The sequence below is a fragment of the Leptonychotes weddellii genome, chromosome 3 (genome assembly GCF_054177405.1).
Source record: "Leptonychotes weddellii isolate Sample4059 chromosome 3, ASM5417740v2, whole genome shotgun sequence".
Taxonomy (NCBI): domain Eukaryota; kingdom Metazoa; phylum Chordata; class Mammalia; order Carnivora; family Phocidae; genus Leptonychotes; species Leptonychotes weddellii.
The window spans coordinates 138,507,004-138,532,285 of NC_138371.1; the positions used below are offsets into that span (position 1 = coordinate 138,507,004).

The following is a 25,282-nucleotide window of genomic DNA, read 5'->3' on the forward strand; positions in this document are numbered from 1 at the left end:
TCGGCAAGTAATAGAACTCAAAATGGAATCAGCAGATAAATGACGAATGGCTAGAAAAGCATGTCTTTATGATATCATCTAGGCTGATTGCCGTAGGGTTGAACTTTAAATTTCTAAAATATTCGTGGCAAGTTTAGTACCATAAAATTTCAAACCCATGAGTTTTTTATATCATTATGGATCAAGTTAATAGACTCATCATTTTAATAATGCATCATTAATCCATACATTATAGTAATTGGTATTTAATCTTTAGGAAATTGGACACTTTACCTTTGACTCTCTTGATTTATTAAATTTCCTTGAAAATGGTAAAACACAGATAGAATGTTTTAGAAGGAAAACATACATTTAAAGAAACTATAGTTCTAGGTCAAAGAACTTAACAAAAACTATGGAAATACTGCTCATAACATATTTGAGGAGGGATAAAATTCTCTTTTTAACATATCTCTAATAGGTTCCACATAAACTATCATCCATGTCAAATTAATACAAAAATGAAAGGCAGTTTGTTCCCATAATTTCAAATCTGATTTATTTCTAAATCTGCAATCACATATTCTGAACATATGTGTGTATGTTGTGCTAGGAGTCAGATGAAAAGCAAAACTGTGAGTCAGAGAAATAAATACTTTGCCTAAGAGTGTATTCCTGGTACACAGCATACAGAGATTGACATTCAGTTTGTCCAGACCTCCAATCCCTACAGAATAGTATTTACTCAGACTTGACCCCTATGGCAGAGAAAACCCACATTTATTAGAAGGGCACTGCTGAGATTAAATTTCTTTCCTATGTAAGAACATCTATCAGAATGAAGCAAAGGAAGTCACATTCTCTGCACCCCACCACTCCCTGCCCCTAACCTGTAACTTTAGTTGTTTCATCTTTAGTTTCTCCCCCCCCTTCTTTTAGTGTATTTCTCTGAGGATTTTTTTCTTTTTTAATTCTACTGTACAAAATTCCATTTATTCCTGAAGATAATTAAACTTAAGTGATTATCATAATTCTTTCTTCCAGATTCCTTCAAGCACAGAGAATTCCAAAATGGTGAGTCCTTATCATATTGTTTTTGTTTGCTTTTGTTTCTAAAACATCTTCTCCTGAGATACAGGGGTGGCATGGAATGGCTTTTACTTAGAAGGTTTATTTCTGTCTTTCCCCTGAGATGTTCAAAATATCCACCCTATATCAAATTTATGAGATATTGGTACAGTTTTTCAGGATTTTACTTACTAAAATTTTGCCACACATTCCATCATCAGGTTAAGTAAGAGTGTGATGTAAGTATTGGGGTGGTCGTAGAGGCTCATTGGTAGATATTTCCCAATGACGATACACCATTGCCAGAAGCCACTTTTAAAGCTGAAGCCATGATGTTGTACCTCCTTCCTTCCTTCCTTAACTGCTACTGCTAATTCTTTATGCTAGAAATTCTGATTTCGAATTTAATATATCATTATATCCTAGAAATGTCTGACATCATCTGCTAACCTAAAGACCTATCAAAAGAACATGTCTAAAGGAATTTGGGAAAGAACACTTAGATTGCTTAAAATTCCTTTTTCATTGCAGAATATACAATGTATAATGAGATAACCCTGTATTAAGTAAATTGTTTGACATAATTTTTTTTTTTTTTTTCTTGAAGAATGAATCAAGCTTTCAGCTAGCCATACCACTTGACACAATCCCTGATTTTTCTTTTCCTCCTTTTAGGTCTTTGTAGTAAAAAAAAAAAAAAATTCATGTCACCTACTACCTTTGGTTTCAGTTAGCTTTATTCATGTGAAATAATGTTTAATTTATATATTTAGATTATTTCAAACACATTTAAAATTAACTTTCCCTATGGAAGTTCTAAGAATGATGTGTTTTGATTATTTTAAGCATTTTAAAAAACATCAGATTGTTTTGACTATTTGAGGTACAAATTTTAAAACTGAACTTTAGTATCTATTTCTCTCATCGGTAAATATTATGTGCATGGGGCCCACTACTACACTAGGTGTTGCAGATGCAAGGTTGAGACAAGCAGACAAGGATTTCTGCTTTCACATAATTTAATTTTACCGGGGTGTGTACACTTAATCCCACTACAAAATGAATAAATGTGTAATTATTTTTAATAAGTACTACTTTTTTAAAAAGAGATAAACTGTGCTATGACTATGCTTGCAAGAGGGAACCTGACTGTTAGCGAAGAGAAGGAAGATCTGTGATTTAAAGAGTAAAAAGAGGTTAACTAGGGAAGATATAAAAATGGAGGAATGGGGCAGAAAGAGCAGTGCGTTCAAAGCCAGCCAGGCAAGAAAGGAGAGCACAGCGCAACATAAGATGGGGTGATTGGAAAGTCCAAACCATGTAGATCCTATAGACAGAGGTAAAGAACTTTAACTTTTGTCACAAAATTCATGGAAAGCCATTGGATTTTTGTTTTGTTTTGTTTTAAAGATTTTATTTATTTTAAAGTAATGTCTATGCCCAATGTGGGGCTTGAACGCACAACCCTGAGATCAAGAGCCTCACGCTCCACTGACTGAACCAGCCGGGCGTCCCAGCCATTGGACGTTTTTAAGGAGCCAGACGCCATGGTCATTTTGCCTTTTGGATAATAGATGGGGGAAAAAAAATGTGTGTGTGTGTGTGTGTGTGTGTGTGTGTGTGTGTGTGTATGGATGGACCAGTTAGAAAGATATTACAGGAGTCCAAGGAGAAATTATGGTAAATTGGACTGGATTGCGGTAATTTGAAGTACGTAAAAAAAGTTCTGTTTTTAACTTTTTTCAGTCAAGGGCCTGATCATACATGTTTCATACTAGACGGCCTCTGTTAGCTCTGCTGTTAGAGCACAGAAGCAGTCGTAGGAAAAACGTTTACAAGTAAGTATGGCTGTTCCAATAAAACTGTTTTTTTACAAAAGGAGGCAGTGGTGGGTCATATTTGGCTGACAGACTCTAGTTTGTCAACCCCTCTTCTTCTTCTTTTTTTTTTTTTTTTTAAATTTTATTTATTTATTTGAGAGAGAGAGTGCGGGCGCGGGAACGCGCACGAGTGGGGGGAGGGACAGAGGGAGACTCAGGCTCCCTGTTAAGTGCAGAGGCCCATATGGGCCTTGATCCCAGGACCCCTGTCAACCCCCGTTCTAATGAATAAACCAATAATGTTTGTGAGGCTTTTTTTTCACTATGGAAAGTCATGTTCAAGGTTAAAGACAGCTTAAACCATGAATAACACGTTTCTTTGATAAAAAGCACATTATTTTTTTGTCAAATCTAATTTCTAATATAAAATAATTATGCGAAAAATGGTTAAATTATTTCTTGATAGAGCTGGGAATATATGTGAAAACTTTCCTTATATGTCTTAATGCATAAATATTTGATATAAAAATGTTAAGCCAAATGCATGAATTACAAATTTGAATAAATATTTTTTATAAATAATGTTAAGCCAAGTGCATGAATTACAAATTTGAGGTTATAACATTATTTAAACGCATGCACAGTGCACAGCTGGTGTGTCATCATTTCTGCACATTCTCTGATTTTTATTACTAGACTTTATTATATATATTTTTGTGGAAATGTAGGAGAGGAAACTGGTATGGACACAAAACTCAATGAGCCATTAAATAGGTGACAATAGTCATGATAGTCTCTGTGCATATTAATTAGCATAAAGATACACATACTGAAATTATCACTTATCTTAGCCCAAAAAGAACATTTCCATAAAATCTAAGTTACAACCAAGAAGGGAAATTATATTTTTGTTTATTAGCAACTGCATTAAGTAGTTGAATAGCAGCATTCAATTTTAGGATCTGCTTTAAACATATCTCTTGATATTTATACTGTAATTTTTTAAAGTTTTTATTTAAATTCCAGTTAGTTAACATACAGTGTAATATTAGCTTCAGGTGCACAGTATGGTGATTCAACACTTCCATACAACATGCAGTGCTCATTCACAACAAGTGCCCTCCTTAACTCCCATCACCTATTTCACCCAATCCCCTTGCCCACCTGCCCTCCAATAACCATCAGCTTGTTCTCTGTAGTTAAGAGTCTGTTTCTTGGTTTGCCTCTCTTTCTCTTTTTTTTCCCTTTGCTTGTTTGTTTTGTTTCTTAAATTCCACATATGAATGAAATCCTATGGTATTTGTCTTTCTCTTACTGACTTATTTCATTTAACATTTTACTCTCTAGCTTCATCCAAGTCATTGCAAATGACAAGGTTTCATTCTTTTTTATGGCTAATATTCCATTGTATATATATACGACTTCTTCTTTATCCATTCATCAGTCAATGGACACTTGGACTATTTCCATAATTTGGCTATTGTAGAAAATGTTTCTATAAACATCGGGGTGCATGTATCCTTTGAATTAGTATTTTTGTATTTGGGAAAATCCTGACTAGTGCAATTGCTGGATCATAGACTAGTGCTATTTTCAACTCTTTGAGGAACCTCCATACTGTTTTCCACAGTGGTTGCACCAGCGTGCATTCCCACCAGTCCCACCAATAGGCCTTTTTCTCCACATCCTCGCCAATACCTGTTCTTTCTTGTGTTGTTGATTTTAGCCATTCTGACAGGTGTGAGCTGATATCACATTGTAGTTTTGATATCTATTTCCCTGATGATGAGTGATGTTGAGCATTTTTTCATGTGTCTGTTTGCCATCGAGATATCTTATTTGGGAAAGTGTCTATTCGTGTCTCCTGCCCATTTTTTAATTGAATTGTTTTTTCAATGTTGAGTATTATACGTTCTTTATATGTTTTGGATACTAACTGTTTATTAGATATGTCATTTGCGATATCTTCTCCCATTCCACGGGATGCCTTTTAGTTCTGTTGATTGTTTCCTTTGCTGTGCAGAAGTTTTTTATTTTGATAAAGTCCCAATAGTTTATTTTTGCTTTTGTTTACCTTGCCACAGGAGACATATCTAGAAAGAAGTTGCTATGGCCGATGTCAAGGAGGTTACTGCTGCCTGTGTTCTCCTCTAGGATTTTGATGTTTTCAGGTCTCACATTTAGGTCTTTAATCCATTTTGAATTTATTTTTGTGTTTGGTGTAAGAGAACCGTCCAGTTTCACAGCATTTTGCTGTCTGGTTTTTCCAACACCATTTGTTGACGATACTGTCTTTTTTCCATTGGATATTCTTTCCTGCTTTGTCAAAGTTAGTTGACCATAGAGTTGAGGGTCTGTTATTGGGGTCTCTATCCTGTTCCATTGATATGTGTCTGCTTTTATGCCAGTATCATACAGCTTTGTAATATAGCTTGCAGTCTGGAATTGTGATGCTTCCAGCTTTGCTTTTCTTTTTCAAAGTTGCTTTGACTATTTGGGGTCTTTTGTGGTTCCATACAAATTTTAGGATTGTTTGTTCTAGCTCTGTGAAAAATGTTGCTGATAGAGATTACATTAAATGTGTAGATTGCTTTGGGTAGTAGAGACACTTTAACAATATTTTTTCTTTCAATCCATGAGCATGAACATTTTTCCATTTCTTTGTGCCATCTTCAATTTCTTTAATCAGTGTTTTCAGAGTTTGCAGAGTACGGGTCTTTAACCTCTTTGGTTAGGTTTATTCCTAGGTATCTTACTATTTTTGATACAATTGTAGATTATTTGTACTTTCAGATGCAAAGGACAAAGAGCAGTATTTCCTTATTGTTTTCATTCTCTTTTGATGTATCATGTTTTAAGCAAAACTTTTGCAGAATTAAAAATGCCCCAGATTTCCACTTAGTCATACAATAATTTAAAAACAATAGCTAATACTTTTAAGTCATTTTGTTCCAGGCACTGTTCTTTAACACAACAGTGTAAGATAGATATTGTTAATACACCTATTTTACTGGTGAACAAACTGAGGTCCAGAGAGTTTATATAACTTAAGTGTGGTCCAACACTTCCTAAATTAAGGAGTCCCAGACAATTGGTCATGAGTCTGTGCTCTTAAACTCTATGCACATAACGTTGCCAAGAGTAATAATATAAGGTGGCATGACCTCATTTGTGTTTTACTAGGGATTATACAGTTCTGAATAAGATCACATTTCAGGGCACAAAATGGAGATTTAAATTCTTTTAATAATATTTTAATTTCACAAACATATCTTGATTTCCTTTTATTTTCCTTATTTTTTATTTTATTTTACTTTATTTGATTCTGATAATAAGCCAGATAAAAGAAAGCTGCTAAAGAAGTAGCAGAATATGTTCTGTTCCCTTGGTGCAGTTAGGCAACTGAAAAATTAGATCTATACTCATTAAACCATACTCTTCCATGATATCTATTTGTTCTTTTTCTTGCACACACAGGCACACACAGAGACACACACACACATGCACATTTGCATGTACACACTGCTGAATAAACACACTCCACAAAACTGTACTAAACAGGTTCTAGACCTCTCTTTTTTTTTTTTAAGGTTTTATTTATTTATTTGACAGAGAGATAGAGAGAAAGCACAAGTAGGCAGAGTGGCAGGCAGAGGGAGAGGGAGAAGCAGGTTCTCTGCTGAGCAGGGAGCCGAACACGGGGCTCGATCCCAGGACCCCAGGATCATGACCTGAGCCGAAGGCAGCCGCTTAACTGACTGAGCCACCCAGGCGCCCCTGTTCTAGACCTTTCTGTACTATTACCTGAATAAATTTTGGAGACCGTTTATTTATTTGTGCCATATATCTATTTCTGTTTGTCACACATACACATACACACACACAGCCATAAATAGTCATGCACAAAATAACACACATATGCACACATAGATGAATGACCACACTCTCTGCAGTGTCCACAGAACTGTACTGAACTGATTCTAGATCTTGCTCTATCATTAGCTGAACAAATTCTGGAAATTGACATAGTGCTTCTTGTCTCATTTATATCATCTATGAAATTGGAGTGGGAGTCTGGTAATCAGGATGGTCTTTAAGAAACCTGTTTGCTTTCGAAGTATATAATTTTGTGTTAATTTTCATAATTGCAGTATAACAGGGTAGAGTGTTCAGTGATTATTTTACAGGATTAGCGTCATAACTATACACATCATTCATGGCTTACAAGCATATCATACAGAGAAGGAAAAGGAACGTAACTCATGGCAATATTAGAGGTTTCCATGGTCTGAAAATTCCGTGTCTTAGTTACATGATCTGTATCTGGCTCTGATTTCTAATGGGTCCTTTTGGGAAAGAAGCCACTTCTATTTTTCCATTTTTAAAGAAATATTCATGGACATTGTAGGTTGACAGTTTGTTTCTATAGCTGTTCTGCTACAGATAGGAACCAGATGAAAATGAATTCTGTAGCTAATCATGGACCACCCACTAAACAAACTTGGGTATAAAAATCAATATGGACCCAACCATAGGAAAATAATTGTCTTTTGCTGCCTGACTGACCTTTCTGCTGAATGCATTAGACTTACACAGAGCTCTGTCGTTCTGGGGCTTATTACAAGTGAATTTAAGGTTTTTTGTGTGTCCTGACAATTATCTAGCTTGAGTCATAACAAATACACTCCACTACTTTTTTTTAATTTGTAGACTTTGATCAGTAAAGATATGCTAGCTGTCTCATTATTAGAAAATAATGCAATGTAGTTTCCACCAGCAAACACAATTTGTCAATGGCATTTGTTATTGTTTCCTATGGAAAATAACTTCTGGTTACTGTGGATTAATGTAAAAACCATACACCATGTCCAAGTAGCTTGAGAAATGAAACATGTCAGCACATTATATTCAATGACTGTTTAAAAAATAATAAATAAGCCAAATTATTCTGCAGTGTCATGATGTATGGGCATGGTTTCAGGGAGCCCGATGATGTTGCTTCATAGCATTCAGATAGATATAATGAATTAAAAATCATATATTCAAATTTAAAAGAACATATCTGTTGCTACGATAGAAGTTGCCATTTAGCTAACTTATACAGATAAATTACAACTTAGAAACCTGTTTTTTTTTAATGTTTCAATTCCTGAATCTGTTTTTTTATGTTTCAATTCCTGAATCCAACAGAAGAAAATTAAAACTCCAGAAGACAGAAAAATTTGTATCTGGATTTTAGTCATAAACACTAATGTTAGAAGAATTTTTATACTGAAAACAACCTAGAAATTTAAGTCATGAAGTGTCACTAGAGAGGGTGATTGAAAAATAAAGGATAAAATATAAATTAAGTATTAGTATAAACAAAAATGATAACATATAAACTGCAATTACTTTTCTGAATATGTTTCTTTTGGTGATGCTATACCCTTTACAGATTTTAATGTGTCTTCTTCTTTGCAACTGGAAACAAACAGCATGTGTAGCTTGAAATTTTGGAGATTGGATAGTTAGAGCTTTTCATCTGAATTTTTGCATCAAGATATGATCGTGTTTCTTAACTTCATCTTTTAAATTTCCCACCTTTAAAAAGATTAACCTCAACTTTTCAAGGAAGTATGAACATAGTTCATAATGATAGACACATGTTTATCTGCTTATTTGCTGAAAGTTAAATTAGGAAGTTGCAACGTTAAGTCTGTGAAATCCCATTCTTTAGAAATGAACTTTACTCTTGACCAGCTCAGACTTCTTATTTTTTATTATTTCTTAAAAACCTGAAAGTCAATAATTCTTAAAAATCACACTGAAGTATAATCTAAATGGGCATATACACTGAAGGACTATGTTTTCCTCACAAACTTAATGGAATTTAGGTAGCTCATAAAAACAAATATAGAACTAGAATGAGTAATTTGTTGTTAAAATAAAAACCATTGTCAGACGTAGCTAGAATTTATTACCTATGTTAATATTACTTATGAATAATCAGTTACAAAACAATGGAATCTCTAGGCAATAGTCAGATACTCAAACACCAGAAAATGTTCTTTGTATGCTGTTGAGCCAGAAATGTCCCAGCATCTCAGTAAATAGATGGATCATTAGGCTCAAAAGGTAGCACCATAAATAAATACCTTCTGCTTATATATAATATTGGATAAAAAAGTAAAATCATGGAGAGGAAATAATGTAAGTTTTTACATTTAGTTGCCATCTATTTATTACCTGTAGGAGTGATATTAATAAAAAACCTAAAAGTTTTGTGAATAAAAATTTTAATCTATTTAGTGATCCCCACAGAAGTGCAAATGATCCCTTCTCTGCCTCTGCTAAATATTAATATCACTCTTTAAATATAGTTTTTCTGTTTCCACATTGATTCTGTTGTGGCATTTTTCTTTCTTCTAACATGGAGGAAATTCTCATATGTTTTTGTGGCCTTTAGGCTTCTGAAGCTGTTTTAGGTTTCTTTGATTTTTCTTTGTATTTATTCATATGTATTTATTTGTATTTAGCCATCATAGTATTTTAAATATCAGGAAAAAAAGTTGGCTCTTTGGGGGAAACTATGATACATAAGTAGTGATGGAGTAGACCAATTACCATGTGTCAGTCACTGTGTTAATTACTTTGGTGATTTCATCAAATTATTAAATATGTACATAATTATGTGTACACATTTGTATATGTGTAGTGAATAAATATAGGTTTCTTATTCTATAATACTCTAATTTATTATGAATAAATTTGACCCATAATCGCAGAGTACTTCCAGTTATAAATCTCTTTGTCTTGCACATATCACTTAATTTTAACAACGATCTTGTAAGGACAGTTATTATTCTGCCTATTTCACTCATGCAGAAACTGAGACCTAGTGAAGTTCAGCCAGTTGACAAAGGTCACAGAGCTAGAAAGGGGTGGAGATTGTACTAAAGTTTAGGTCCACTGGCTCCTAACTCGGTTTTCCCTTTGTAACAGTGCACTACTTAGAGTTGGTTGTTGTTTTTTTTCCCCTCCTTATCAACAGTGCCAGTACCCTTTCTAACTCTTACCTGCATTGACTAACAAAAATTCTCTCCACACTCATTATTGTCATCCTTACATACTTATTTCCAATAGGTTTTATCCATTTTATGAACCAGGTCAACATCTTTCTATTTATAAAGTCTCTAGAGACTTGTTAATGCTTACCTCACATCCATTCGTTTTATATTCCAACCACCTCATCCGGAATCCAGTAGCACTTGTCTTCTCTGTAGTGTCAGAAGTCGTCTAGCCTGCAACATCCTCCATAAAAAAGAGTACTCTTCTACATCTATAACTCATCAATGACCTAATAGGCTGTGCATCTCTTCAACTACATTTAACTTCCTTATCAATTATACATATGCGTATATCGTTATATAAATGATATTAATCACATACATATAACAACATTAATACATATGCATACACAATGCATTTCTGCACTTTTGGGGGGGAGTCTCTTTTAATGTTTTACAACAATACAGTAGTATTCAAACAAATTCATTTACTATATTGGACTTATGGTGTAAAGAAAGATGCTATAAAAGAAACAGATGAGCTGCAAAATATATAATTCCCCAAACCTAGATTCTATATTTTAAAACAGAACAAGTTGTTATGTGGATCCCTTTTGTATTTTGTAAATAAGCTCTCGTGTTTGTGCGATTACATCTATTTGTTGCTCAGTCTAATGGGACCTTACACAGTTTAATGAATCCTGTTGTAAAAATTAGAGAATGTTATCTGGTGTTGACGGATCTGAAGTCTTCATGAAATTTTATCTACTGAAAAAGAACAGATAAGACAGGTTGTCTGAAATTATACCTGGAACATGCAAATGATGGGCTTTTTATATGATAAGGAGGGCAATATCACTCCAGACCAATGACACCAAGTCAGGGAAGTTGTAAAGCAATGAATCCAATCTCTTGCTACCAAAATAAGATCTATGCAGGAAAATTAATAAGTAAATGCCTTCCTTTCATCATGATGGCATTTGGGAGTTTTAAAGCTCTGTAGCCCATTAGTCAGCTTAGTTAATGACTCTGCTTATCCTCTTAATCATGTGCAACACATTGACTGAGCTTCATTTAGTTCAAAGTGCCTTTCAGAAGCCTGAACTGAATCTGAGCTGTGGAAAATCTTACCTTCTCAGAGAATAAAACATATTTAGTTCACATCCTTTATGTTGTAATGACATCTTCAGAAAATTTGAAGTGCTTCTAAGTACAGAAAATGAAAATCTGGATAAGGCCCAAATAGGTCACGGTTTCAATGCCTGGCTATTTCCATTACATTCACAGCAAATTCAAATAATAAGAAAGCAAACACAGTACATACAATTTTAATCGAAACCTTTTTCCTTATATAACATTTAAATCTATATAGATCTATATGGTTTGGAAAAAATACTTTAAACTTCATGAAGATACATTGCTGAGTGAAGTGTTAGATTGTTTTTTATAGTATGGGGGATATTCAAATTATTCCCCACCCCCATTGAGGTGGCAATAGATTGATGCTGTGTGAGATCAGGGAATTTTAAGCTATTGCACTCAAGTGAAACCCAATAAATTTAAAAAAGTATTTATTCACTGTAAAGTTGAGAAAACCTAATGGTTATCAAGAATTTTGAATAAGTGAATTTGAAACCTATAGATTTTAGAAAGGATATTAGGTGCAATTGTATGGAATTGTCTGATTATTGATTGTTGGCTACTAAAATAACCATGATAAGCATTCCGTAATGTATATAAATGTCAAATCATTATGTTGCACATCTGAAATTAATATAATATTGTATGTTGGTTATACCTCAATTAAAAATAAATAGCAAAATAAATAAAAATAAATAAAATAACATAATAAAACTTCCGTGACTCAAAAATATAGGTACTATTTTCTTTTTTCCATCTTCCTTCTTTCCTTCCCTTTTTTCCATTTACCTTTCTTTCCTAACTCCCCCCTAACTCCTACAACAGCCCAAATATGTCTAATGGGTATTCTTGTCTTCTTTTGTTGATTTACAGGAATTCCTCTAGAAAATAATTTGGCAAGCTTGTTTCTGTAAAGGACCAGATAATAAATATTTAAACCTTTCTGGAGTATACAACTTTGTCCTAAATACTTAACTGTTATAACAGCATGAAAGCTGTCATAGGTAATACAGCAGCAAATGAGTGTGGCTGTGTTGCCATCAAATTCTGTTTACAATAGGCCATTGGCCAGATTTGACCCATATAGGCTATAGCCTGCTGAAACCTAATGTACATAAGGAAAAATCAGTGAGAACAATGTCAAGAATAGTGAGAGAAAAAAGATAGTGAGATACGCACAAAAATTATCAGAAACTGACAGAGAAAACCCAGAAGTTTAATCGTGGAGTTATGAAAGATAAAATTATAAAATTGATAGAAATGAGTTTAAGAGAATATCTTTGTGATCCAATCCATCAAAGTCATAATGCAAACAAAGAAAGTGGTCAGCAAACAAAAAACCTGATGAATTCAGACATTTTGTTCAAAGAAAAACATATAGAAAATTAAAATACTAAGAATTTAATAGGAAAAGATAATTTTAATGAATATAATTAACAAGGGCCTAATATCTAGAACAACAAACTGGTAGTGTCTTAAATGTAATTCATTTAAAAAAAAAAAAAAGAAGGAAAAGTTGGAGAGTAGTTAATTAAATATCTTTGGACAGTTTTAAAATACCTTTTTTTTTTTTTCTGGATAGTGAAGGTTCAAAATTATCAGGAGTTTAAGGCTAAAACAGAAAAGATTCAGATTGAAGAAAATCATACTCCTCAAGTTTTGATAATTTTATCTTCAAAGGAAAGAGAAATATACCCATGCTTAATTCTGACACATTGAGCCTATCAAAGGCCATGATTTAATAGTGATGCCTACATAAACAAGTTACCATGAGGTGGTCAGAATGCAGCTGAAATAACAGAATTATGAAGATAATAACATGTGTTGAATTTATTTTTAATTTCAATAAAATATGTATTTATAAAGACTTTATTAGTTTGTTTTTTCATTGACTATAAGTGAGGATATATGTATGTGAGACTATAAATGAGTGTATATGCATACATATATGTATGTGTGAAATATATTTAGTATATTTTAAATATATACATATGCATTTATGTATGTATGTGCTAATAAGAAAGAGTAAGAAAAACAACTATTAGGGAATCAAAGACAGAGGTAAATAGCAGCTGTAACTAATGTGCTCCAAGATGATGTATTAGTTATAAATCTCAAAGGGAAGAGTTAGCAGTGCAGTCATTATCCCTTGACATAAAATTTCTAGATGACTGGACTAATTTTAGAGAGATATTGCTAAGATATACATAAGTTTCTAATTATAACAATATAACAATATAAGTAGGTCAATATATCACAATGACAGAACAATAGGTTAGGTACTTCTGGTCTCATAAAATTCTGAGAAAACATCCTTTCTGGGAAATCTACCAAGACTAAAAAAAAATAAAATCTATATGACAGTAAAGAACTTAAAACACCAGTGATAAAACGAATAAAACTTTATTATAAAAGGAAACTAAATTCCACTTTATATTATCTTTGATAGCAAAAATAGATATTATGACCCAACTAAGAAACAACTGACAAAAACCCAGATCCTGATACCTCAGCCAATATGAGACTATTTTTCTTCCTTCTTTCCTTCCTTCCTTCCATCCTTTTTTCCTCCCTTCCTCCCTCCCTCCCTTGATCCCTCCCTCCTTTCCTCTCTCCATTTCCCCCTTCCCTCCCTCCCTTCCACCCTCCATTCCTCCCTTCACTCCCTCTGTCCATTATCTCTCTCTTTCTCTTACTTCCTTCCTCCCACCCTTCCTTCTTTTCTTCCTGTCTCCCTTTTACTTTTAGGTTTGGTTTGAATATTCAAATCTTATCAAAATGCAAAATTTTTATCTGGTAAATATCCTTTAAATTAAAAAGGTAGCCCTGACAAGTGTAAAAATAAAGAAAAGAATAAAAAAGAGTAATGAAGAAACGTATTTAAACATGTGTAATAAGAACATGCCATCCATTTTACTATGTTTGTACTTTTTTTTTTTAAAGATTCTATTTATTTATTTGACAGAGAGAGAGACAGCAAGAGAGGTAACACAAGCAGGGGGAGTGAGAGAGGGAGAAGCAGGCTTCCCATGGAGCAGGGAGCCCAATGTAGGGCTCAATCCCAGGACCCTGGGATCACTACCTGGGCCAAAGGCAGACACTTTACAACTGAGCCACCCAGGAGCCCCTGTTTGTACTTTTTAAAAATTTATACAATTTTGTATACTTTGTGTATTGACTGCATAAAAACCTGATATATACACATATGAATTGTGATTTTGTATTTTAGAAGCAATTACTTAAATTCTCCATCACTCTAAATATTTGTGGGAATGTGATTAGTTAAATCCATAAGATTTCCTAAACTCTGGGTAAATACTGAAACTATTTGGAGAAACTGTTAATATTTAAAGCATTGTAAAGAAACTAATTTATCAAATTAATAATGTTGATATTTAAAAAGTATGAATAATATCAAGTATCTGTTTCTGAATCCAGCAAATGTTAGTGAATTTTTTTAAAAATATACAATCTCACCCCTTCTAGCTGCCATCTTGCGTCCCTGCGTGTGTGCACCTAATCTCAGCTGGTCCGCCGGAGACCTTCTGAGCGCCAACCCTGTTCCCCCCGCGCGGTCCCATTTCCGCTCCAACGAGATGAAAGAAACTATCACGAACCAGGAGAAACTCGCCAAACTGCAAGCACAAGTGCGCATTGGTGGGAAAGGAACTGCTCGCCGAAAGAAGGTGGTTCATAGAAGGGCTACAACCGATGATAAAAAGCTTCAGTTCTCCTTAAAGAAGTCAGGGGTGAACAATACCTCGGGTATTGAAGAAGTGAATATGTTCACAGACCAAGGAACGGTGATGCACTCTAACAACCCCAAAGTTCAGGCGTCGCTGGCCGCAACACTTTCACCATTCCAGGCCACGCTGAGACAAAGCAGCTGACAGAAATGCTACCCAGGATCTTAAACCAACTTGGTGCAGACAGTCTGACTAGTTGAAGAAGACTGGCTGAAGCTCTGCCCACACAAACTGTGGGTGGAAAAGCACCACCTGCTACCAGAGAGGGTGACGATGATGAAGTTCCAGATCTTGTGGAGAATTCTGATGGAGCTTCCAAGAATGAAGCAAACTGAATTGAGTCAACTTCTGAAGAAGCTAAAACTTGAAGTAGTTAACTGGGAGCTGCTATTTTATATTATGACTGCTTTTTAAAATTTTGTTCATGGATCTGATAAAATCTAGATCTCTAATATTTTTTAAGCCCAAGCCCCTTGGACACAGCAGCTCTTTTCAGTTTCTGCTTATACACAATTCATTCTTTGCAGCTAATTAAGCTGAAGAAACCTGGGAATAAAGTTTGAAACAAGGCTAATAAAGTTCTTTGCCTAGGGAGAAAAAAAAAAATATATATATGTATAAAATCTCCCCAAATCTCAAATTCAAGCACCCTAGACTCTCTCCATCTCTGATCTTCTCAGGTAACTTATTCTAGAAACTACACTGCAGTAATTCTTCATCCTATGGGGAGCTCCAGCCAGTAGATACTAGCAGTTTTTCTTTGCCCATAATCCCTAAATCCTCAATTTCTTCCTTACCTAGATTTGATTCCATGGTGCATCATTAATAATTCTCATCTCTCTTCTGACACCCTCTGCCACACTAGACTGTAAAATCGCACCGTTCTCAAACTCAGCGCTTCACCTATCCACTGTTCACACAAACAGCTAAACCTGGATGGAATAGAATACATCCTGCAGTGAGTTCCTGAACTTTATATAACATGTTTCATGTAATTCCCAAACTGTTCACACTGGATATATTTGTCAAGTCAATTTCATCTCTCAATTTTAAAAATAGAAGTTTTACATCTTTTTTTTTTTTTTTGTCTTCTTAAACATTTCTGTACCCCTCTGCTTCTTTATACTGCAGAGGTTTTTCAATCTGGCATTCATAAGGCTTCTGGGGTCTTTGGAGGAAATTCAGGTTTTCATAAACTTGACTGAAAAAATAAAATAGAAAATGTTGACTAATATCTAACTAAAACTTAACTTTCTCTTTAACTGTAAATATAGACAACAAACCATTGTTGTTTTAACGAAGTCTGTGACTTTGTCATCAATAGAAAATTCATATATTTAATGTCACATTATAGTTGTTACAAGAAACATTTTGAATTATGTATATTTTTATCACTACTTCTAAGTAATTTAGCTTTAAAATCTGCTCAGCCCTGTAACTTAATACACATTAATTTTTAAAAATGCATTCATTATTATGTAAAATTAGTTCCTATTAACAATTTGGAAACTATTCAGTAATTTTTCAGTATAACTGGTTTTCTTGTAATCTTATGTATTTTATTTTATGAATTTGTGAGAAGGAGTGTACCAGAGTACTAAAAGATCCATCACACACACACATGTGCACACACACAAAATTAGGATTTTTTGACTGCTGACCTAAATTCTTAATTCACAGAAACAAAGAAAACATAAGTGAGTTATTTCATCTTTACCCTCAGAATCTATTCATCTATTTGATCCTGTGTCCTTATTTTCCACTTTATTTCCAGTTAAAATGATGACTCTGTACTAGCTACTAAGGTCAAACATTTCATTTATGCATGGTATTCTCTTCTCTCACCTGCTTAAGAAATCTGTCCTTGAATGGATACCCTGTTTCTTCTGCATCAACTTTTTCTTCCTTACAAGCTGATAGAAATGCATCAACAATGAAAGGGGCTTTCATATCTTTTATATTAGAAATTAATAAATATTCTTTAATAAATATGCCAGTGATCCTTGTCTATTCTTAATCTCCTTCAATTTTTACAAGGCACTTACTTCCGGATATTATGTAGTTTTTTGCCTAAGGCCTGTGTTCCTCACTAGAATACAATCCTTGAGGGCAGGACTTTTGTCTGTTTTATTCACCATGATCCTTGAGCCTAGGTAATGGTGGGAAATCAATAAATATTCAGATACAGGATTTAATATAAAAAGGAACCTGCAATAGTAGGCAGGAAAGTCATATTTTCCCAGGATAGGATATGTTTAGTGATTATAGACTTGGAACCACAGTAACATCAGAATATTACTTACTAAGAATGTCTAGGATCTAGAATATATTTACAAGAAAAATTCTATTGTAATAAGAATGGGCCATTGTTAAAGGGTGAAATATTAATCTCCAGAAAAAGAGAGACAAAGAATGGTTGATGATCAGATACGAATGCTGGAATACCATATGTAGCCCAATTGCTAAATAATGCTGTAACACTCAGTAATGGGGCCAGTTTCATGATTATGAGCATGTGGCCTGAGAAATCTGCTGTGCTTTGGCCTTAGAGGGGTCCCAGGCTTGGTTTAAATGCTCTCTTCTGTTACTTGAAATCCTAATAATTTTTGAGGAAGGGGCCTTGCATTTCATTTTGATCTTGAAGGTTATGTAGCCAGTCCTCCTTGCAAATAGGAAATTACACATTTAATTTATGCAATCTTTGGTTAGCCAGAGAAATAGAATACAATAATTATTCTTACTTCGAATTTGTATTACACATATGCTAGGTGTTAGATTTCTCTAGTATATCCAAGTTTTATTTTTACAGTAAGCTGTTGTAAGATCTTATTTTGTACAACATATTGGTAAATTTGTCAAGTAATAAGATGCTTACTTAAAATGCTTACTCAGATCTTTTATATACCTATATCAGAATTTTAGTTAAGAATACAATTAAATTTAGTTTCACTACAGAGTTTAAAGGTTTAAGATTTTTTAAAATAGAATTATTCAAAATATGAACTTACTAAACAAAATTTCTAAGTGAAATTTTTTCTTTCCGAGGTAATATGCCTATTCATTGAGTAGATTAATTTTATTTTACATATGAATGTTGCTTTTATTGTGACTAAAGCTTTTCCAGCTAATCACAAAATTATTGCAGTAAAAAAACTTAACATAATTTTTAACATGTTTAATAACTTTTTTACATTTAGAAGTTACCATTTTTGTTAACTGTGATTTATAAAAATTCTGAGTTACCTTAGTACCACTATATGTCTCAGGAACCAAAAAAAAAAAAAAAAGAAAGAAAGAAAGAAAATAATTTAGTAGTTACATTGGCTTTGGAAACCTATAAAACCTAAAATACAACATTAACATATAAAAAATGTTGTATATACAAAAAAAGAGTTGCACACAAATAAATTAGCAAATAGAAAAATATCACATGATAATGCAGACCTACACACTTTTTGGAAGATGTATTCAAGGTATGTCTTTCCTTGGTTTTGATCTTAATATAAATCACAGGAAAGAAAAAAATTAAACATCTTTCTGTATTACAGTTTTATATCCTGGGAATTTGTACTAGTCTGAGACTCAGGTAGTAAGTCGAGTCAGATTCTAGTCCTAACTCTGTCATTTACCAGTTTTATGAATAGGAAGATACTCTTAACTTCTTTGAGTGTTGACATTGAGATTATTATTTATGAAAAATGAGTTTTTTACCTGAACTTCTGTACAGGGAGCCTAAATGCAAGTATTCAAATCCTTATAGATTAAGCAAGATGAAAAAGAAGTCAAGGGCACTTGATACGATGAGCACTGGGTGTTGTATGTAACTGATATCACTGAATCCTACTCCTGAAACTAACATTGCACTGTATGTTAACTAACTAGAATTTAAATTAAAATTTGAAAAAAAAAGAAAGAAGTCATTCACAACTGTGCTTTCATGAAAACATCCTCTATGGTAAATTTTAATCATTTAAAAATTTTTAAAATCATTTTACTAATTCTTAAATTATGAAACAGTATCCAAATGTAACTATGTAAATCCTAAATTCTTACATATCAATGATTGTTTGATAATCATCTTTTTATCCTTAGGGCAAAGTTCATTGCCTTGCAATGGAAGGTTCTCAATACATTTACTCCTCAAAGATGAATATGCTATTCATTGTTTGGTCCACCAGGAAAAATAAGTATATTAATCCCCATTCCCAAGGGCAATAAAGCAGCTTGGAGGGTTTCTGTTTTGCTATATGAAATCCTAAAGTCTTGCTTTCTGCCATATGTAATTTATGAAACTCAAAATGAATTGTCTGGCTAAGCTTATTTTAATTGATTATATCTTTTCAACCAAATCAAACATAAGAGTCAGCATTATAAGAGCACAATGTTAAAATCATATTGGCCAAGCAATCCACAGTTTAAATAGTAAAATTTTATGGTAATAACTTTAATATTGTCTAGAATTATAGTAACTAAAATGTCCATTTTAAACTATACTAGTAATAGGAACATTTAGAAAAATAAGGTTGCACATATATGCACATTATGGCAACATAAGCTTATGAATTTAATGAGCTAAAGAACTTTTATGGAATCTACCATTTATTTGTTTATTCAAAAACTGGTGTGTGTGTGTGTGTGTCTGTGTGTTGTGTGAGCATGCGTGCATGCTTACTATTCATCATATATTCCACTAAGTTATGTGGAGATAACAATAGATATGATTGCATATAATCAGGTGTCATCAGCTGAATGGAAAACCCAAAAAAAGATGAATCCATATCCTAATTTCCAGAAACTGTGACTATTGCCTTCTGTGGTAAAAAATATTAGCTTATATAGTAAAAGAAGTGATCAAACTATAGATTTTGAGAACTGGAGCTTATCCTGGATTATTAAGGTGACCTCTAAATCCAATAATAAGTGTCCTTATAAGAGTGGGCAGAAGGACATCTGACAGACTGAAGAAGAGATGGCCATGAGATAGAAGCAGAGAATAGAATGATGTGACCACAAACCAAGGAATGACAAGAGCCACCAGAAGCTGGAAGAAAACAAGGAATTGAATTTCCTCCAGATATGCTAGGAGTCATGCTGACACCTTGATTTCAGAATTCTGGCCTCAAGAACTATGAGAGAATAATTTCTGTTGTTTTATGTCTCTAAGTTTGTGGTTCTTAGTGTTTTTTTTTTTTAAGATTTTATTTATTTATTCACAAAAGAGAGAGAGAGGCATAGGGAGAAGCAGGCTCCCTGAGGTGCAGGGAGCCCAACACGAGACTAGATCCCAGCACCCCAGGATCAGGACCTGAGCCGAAGGCAGACATTAACTGACTGACACACCCATGTGCCATGTGGTACTTTGTTACAGCAGCCCTAGGAAACTAATATGCCAGGTTATCAAAATGTCTTCTGAGAACATATAAGAACATTCAGTTCAGTCATAGGGATCATGTGAAGCTTTCTGGTGGAGGTAACATCACACCTACTTTGAAATTTATACATTTCATATGATCTATGTCTCTTCCTTGAGCATCATTTAAGAGTTTTCATTGGAGATGGAAAAGGACTGTTCAGAAATAACTTAGTCTCATTCTAATATTATGATTCCCAAGCTCCAGAAAATTTAAGAATCACCTGGAAAACATTTTTAATGGAAAAAAGTCTAGAATCTACCCATATCTATAAATCAAAATCACTGAAAGTGAGATTCTGTGATATATCTTTTAAAAGTAAATATCAGAGATATATCTCAAGAATCAGACATGCTCAGGTCTTTGTATAATTACTTGGGACAGTGCCCCACTTAGCTTGGGCAAACATCTCCTCTGACCCAGGTCTTGAATTCTGGAATTCCTCCTTTATATTTTTGTAGTTTCCCTCAGGTAAGCTGGACTGGTCAGGCTACCAGTGCCATTTTGGTGGAATTCACTTAGTCCAGAGTGGGACCTGAGTGGGCTCTTTGCCCTGTTTCTTCCCTTTGGGTTGCTCTGGGATTGTCTCTGCTCTAGGCAGGAAGCCTGATCCTAGAATCACTGTAATTAGCCAAGTGGTATGATATTATGTGTTAGCTAAGAATGATGGGCTATCAAAACTTAACCACTAACCCTTGACTTGAGCCACATGTGTGAGTCTCTGTATGGGCTCTAACCTGTCCATGCTTCAACCTGGTGTCACTTCTGCTAAAGCTCCCAAGGATTGCATGGGTGGTGGCCGGTATCCTATACCTTGTGCATCCTGTGCTCCTGCCCCTCCAGGGTGATCCCCTCCCCTCTTGACATGCTCCAGGCACATGTCAGATAGTCCTTTAGGGTGATGTGTTCCCATTTGTGCAAGGAATATCCATTGGCACAGGTTTAAAACAGAGGAGGTAAATTCATCAGAGTCAAGAGAGGTCATCCACTGAAATGGAGTTGTTCTTCTCACTCTCACAAAGGCCATTCCTCTGAACTTTCTGCTGGAGGCCACATTCTAGGAGTGCAGAGAATATAGCCTAGTGAGTTCAGGAGAAGACATGATTGGAAGATGTGTTGTTTTACCTTTATGCTATAAAATTCCATTAGCAAATTTAACATAAAGAGAAAATGAATCATCTTTCATATTCTTTAGCATATTTTTGAAAAGACTTGCTAACAACCTTTGAGAGAGTCACTGAAAGCAAGTATTCACTGTACGATGGACCACGCAGTGTCACAAGTATCACTAAAAGTATTAAAAATGGCATTAGGGAACTGCATTGGCAAGAAAATTTATATTGCTTCAATAAAGATTCAAAAAAATGGCAATGTGATTAATAATTTGCTACTTTGTTTTATGGTAGGAAATAGGAAATTATTTAGGAACAGTGAACTTAATAATAAGGAAAAAGAAGAGATGATTTTTGGATCTGAATAATATGAGGAGGGACCTGGGCCCATGCACTAGACAGTAAGATTAAGAGAGATGAAAGTACTATTTTATGCTAAGTCACTGATAAATTTCCATGTCTACCTGTTTGTTCTTGGAAATTCACTTAGTTTTGTCTTTACCTATACATTTCTACAACTATCCTAGTCCATAGCTTCACCACTTTCTTTCAGAAACGGTGTATCTTCCCCTATACCTCCACCATCCTTTATCTTGCTCCAATCACCTCTGCCATACTGGATTCCACTCTCGAGTTATTGATTTTGTTATACATGCGCTCATCAATTTACACAAAGTATCCCGTTTAAAAATACTTGTTTTGAGCCCTTTATACCTGGGAGCAGTCCAGTTTGGGGAAGACCTGCTTTAATTCCAGAGCCAGTTACACAATTTGCTGGGCCTAGTCCCATAGGAAAATGTCAGGTCCTGTGTTAAAATATTATTACAGATTTCAGGATGGCAATGGAGCAGAGCATTAAACCAAGCAGTGGGCCTTTCTAAAGGCACAGTACTTATACCCATGCAGCTGCCCCTGAACTGCACAATCATACAGAAGCTTTTCACATCTTGTTCTTTTGTTCCCCCACCACACCCCATATTTGGAAAAGACTAAAATTGTGACTTCTGGAAATGAGTTCTCAGTTTTCCACCTACAGACATTGTATCTAAATTTTAAGATTGATTTCTAATGTTACTAATCCCAGGATATTTTTACTGATGTGCTCAATCATACAAAAGTATCTCTCTTCCTTATGCGTCTATGGTTTATTTTGTGGTGGGGAGTAGATTTTGTCTGCAAGATTGAATTAAATAAGATGTGGCCCATGTCCTCATATTTTTTATTAAGTTGGGGGATAATCACAGCTTATATTACATATAAAATACATTCTTTTTTTTTTTTAAGATTTTATTTATTTATTTGAGACAGAGAGAATGAGAGAGAGAGAGCACATGAGAGGGGGGAGGGTCAGAGGGAGAAGCAGGCTCCCTGCCGAGCAGGGAGCCCGATGCGGGACTCGATCCAGGGACTCCAGGATCATGACCTGAGCCGAAGGCAGTCGCTTAACCAACTGAGCCACCCAGGTGCCCCCATATAAAATATATTCTATATCTCAGATTATTAGGAGACAATTATTAGATATATTAGAGAATAATTTCTTTTAACAGTGTGATTCAAACTGAGGTAAGTGTTCAAAGAAAGAAATCGTCAGAGTAGCCAGGACTAATAGAAATAATATCAAACTGGATCCTGATAAGTAGAAATCACTCAAAAACAGATCATCAAGGAGCGTTGGGAATCCTGAGAAACAGGTAGAAGATTTAAGCCCTAATGTGATAGAAAGTACAAGGATATTGGAGTCTTACTAAATTGTTGAACAAGGAAATTGCTTGACAACAATGGTAGGATCAGAATAACTTGAGAGTGGAATCCAGTATGGCAGAGGTGATTGGAGCAAGATAAAGGATGGTGGAGGTATAGGGGAAGATACACTGTTTCTGAAAGAAAGTGGTGAAGCTATGGACTAGGATAGTTGTAGAAATGTATAGGTAAAGACAAAACTAAGTGAATTTCCAAGAACAAACAGGACAGGATATGGTAACATTTAGGTATAAGGAAATAGTAAAATGATGAACCAGCAAATGCATAGCCTCAGCATAGCTACATGGATTCTTCTTAGATTTCCTCAAACATAAGGAAATTTCAGTATTTCCTCAAATGTCCTTAAATTAGCTGGAGGACTTTCCCTGTTGTACCATCCAGGGTATTAATTATTATGGACCATCTAAAAATTATGTATTTTAATATTGGTTTCATACACTTGATTTTTGAATCTAAATACCAGCACTTTTCAATGAAAGTTAAAATCTACTATCCCAAAAGAGCATATTGTTTTAGTTTTAAAGTGCCTAAGAAAGCATATAATGCATATTTTAAAATTAAATATAAAGTAATAAGAGTTTTGGTAACTTCATTGCATGTAAACTGGAGTATAAATATAAAAAAAAATCAATGCAACTTAAAAGTAATTTATGCTTATACAATTATTGGTTTTTGCTCTTAGAATATTTTAGTTGCTAGCTTTGAATCTGAAAAGCTATCTCCAGTTAAATTTAATATCGATTATTAAAAGAATATATTGAAATATAGTACATATGTATAACAAAATGTAAACTGTGTCACCATTAAATTATATTAGCTTTGTTCAAACAATTATATTCTAATTAAAAGACATTGTATTTTAATTCACAGAAGGACCAAAAAATATGTTTATATAGCGTCTTGGCCTAGATCAAAAGATTTCACAATTTATTCAGCCCTCAGTGATATGTTTTGATGACTTTACATTTTAGTCATAACATTTCTCTAAAACACAACTGCAATTATTAGCCCCCCCAAAAAAAGGTCCTAAAAAATTCTTTACATGTGCTAATTCTTGCCATTATGCTGATTTTAGAAAGACTTTAAAGATAATGGATTTAAGTAATATATTTAAATTGTACCCTTTATCAAACTTGTTCACAATCCCAACATAGAAAAGAAAAATACAAAATTACAACAAAAATGAAAATATTAAATAAGTAGGACTTTCCAGAAATATTAGAGAATAACATTGTTACATGTAACTATTTTAATTAAAGGTCATAAGAAAGAGATGCCCAGAAGGTCAACATAATGAGACTGTATTAAGCTATTGCAGCACAGGGATTCCTAAGAAAGTGATGACCCTGGGAAGTGTTCTTCCCATTTTAAATAAAGCTCCATATGCCTTAAATCTGGGAACTCTCATCAGGAGTATACTGCCTGGCTTCAATTGTCATTATATGGCAGAGGGAGAAAAGGGATTTCTGAGGGAGCCAGAGCCCAAACTATTAAGAGCTTTATAGAGTAAAGGCAACATCTTTGAACTGCAATTTTAAGCAAATGGGTAGGCAGTGCAGGCTGTGGAAAATTGGTATTATGCACTCCCTGTGGCTTGTACCACTTAGTTGCTGAGCCGCAGAATTTAGCCTAGGTAGAAGCTTCTGGGTGGCATTGAAGGCTGGGACTATACTAAGGGAAATAAAGCCTATGTTCATCCAAGCATACCTTCAACACAAACTTTACAATCATTTGGATGAGTGCAATGCACAGTTGAAGGGAAAGCTCAACAATTGGAGTCAGGGAACAGAGAAAAAGTTGGAAGTTGAAGCCTTACCCTCAGCTCACTTTGGCTTTCACTAAATAATTCTTATATGAGCAGATGTTAAAGAGAGGAATGCCAACGTAAAGATTTTGCTCCCAATGAAAGAGAAGAATTGTTTCTTCATTGTGAAAGAATCCTATATCTCGTAGGGGATCATAAGATGAAACTATTGGTGAACTACTCTTTTATATAGTCTCTCAGGTCCAGTTCTCCACTTGGCATGTACAGATTTCATTACTGGTCAAGTCATTTGTTTCATATGGTGAATGGTACACAAAAAGTTCTACGGCAGATAATAAACCATTTGATGTATTTCTAGCTTGATGGTACTATTGCCTTATTCTTTCAATCCTAACATTGTTTGCATTTTCTAAAACTTCCGTACTCTCAAA

General features: G+C 34.2%; 1 pseudogene; it reads left to right on the forward strand.

Moving 5' to 3' along the window:
- Window positions 1-14,577: 14,577 nt before the first annotated feature.
- LOC102736615 (transcription factor BTF3 pseudogene) lies at window positions 14,578-15,137 on the forward strand (annotated as a pseudogene).
- The last annotated feature ends 10,145 nt before the right edge of the window (window positions 15,138-25,282 follow it).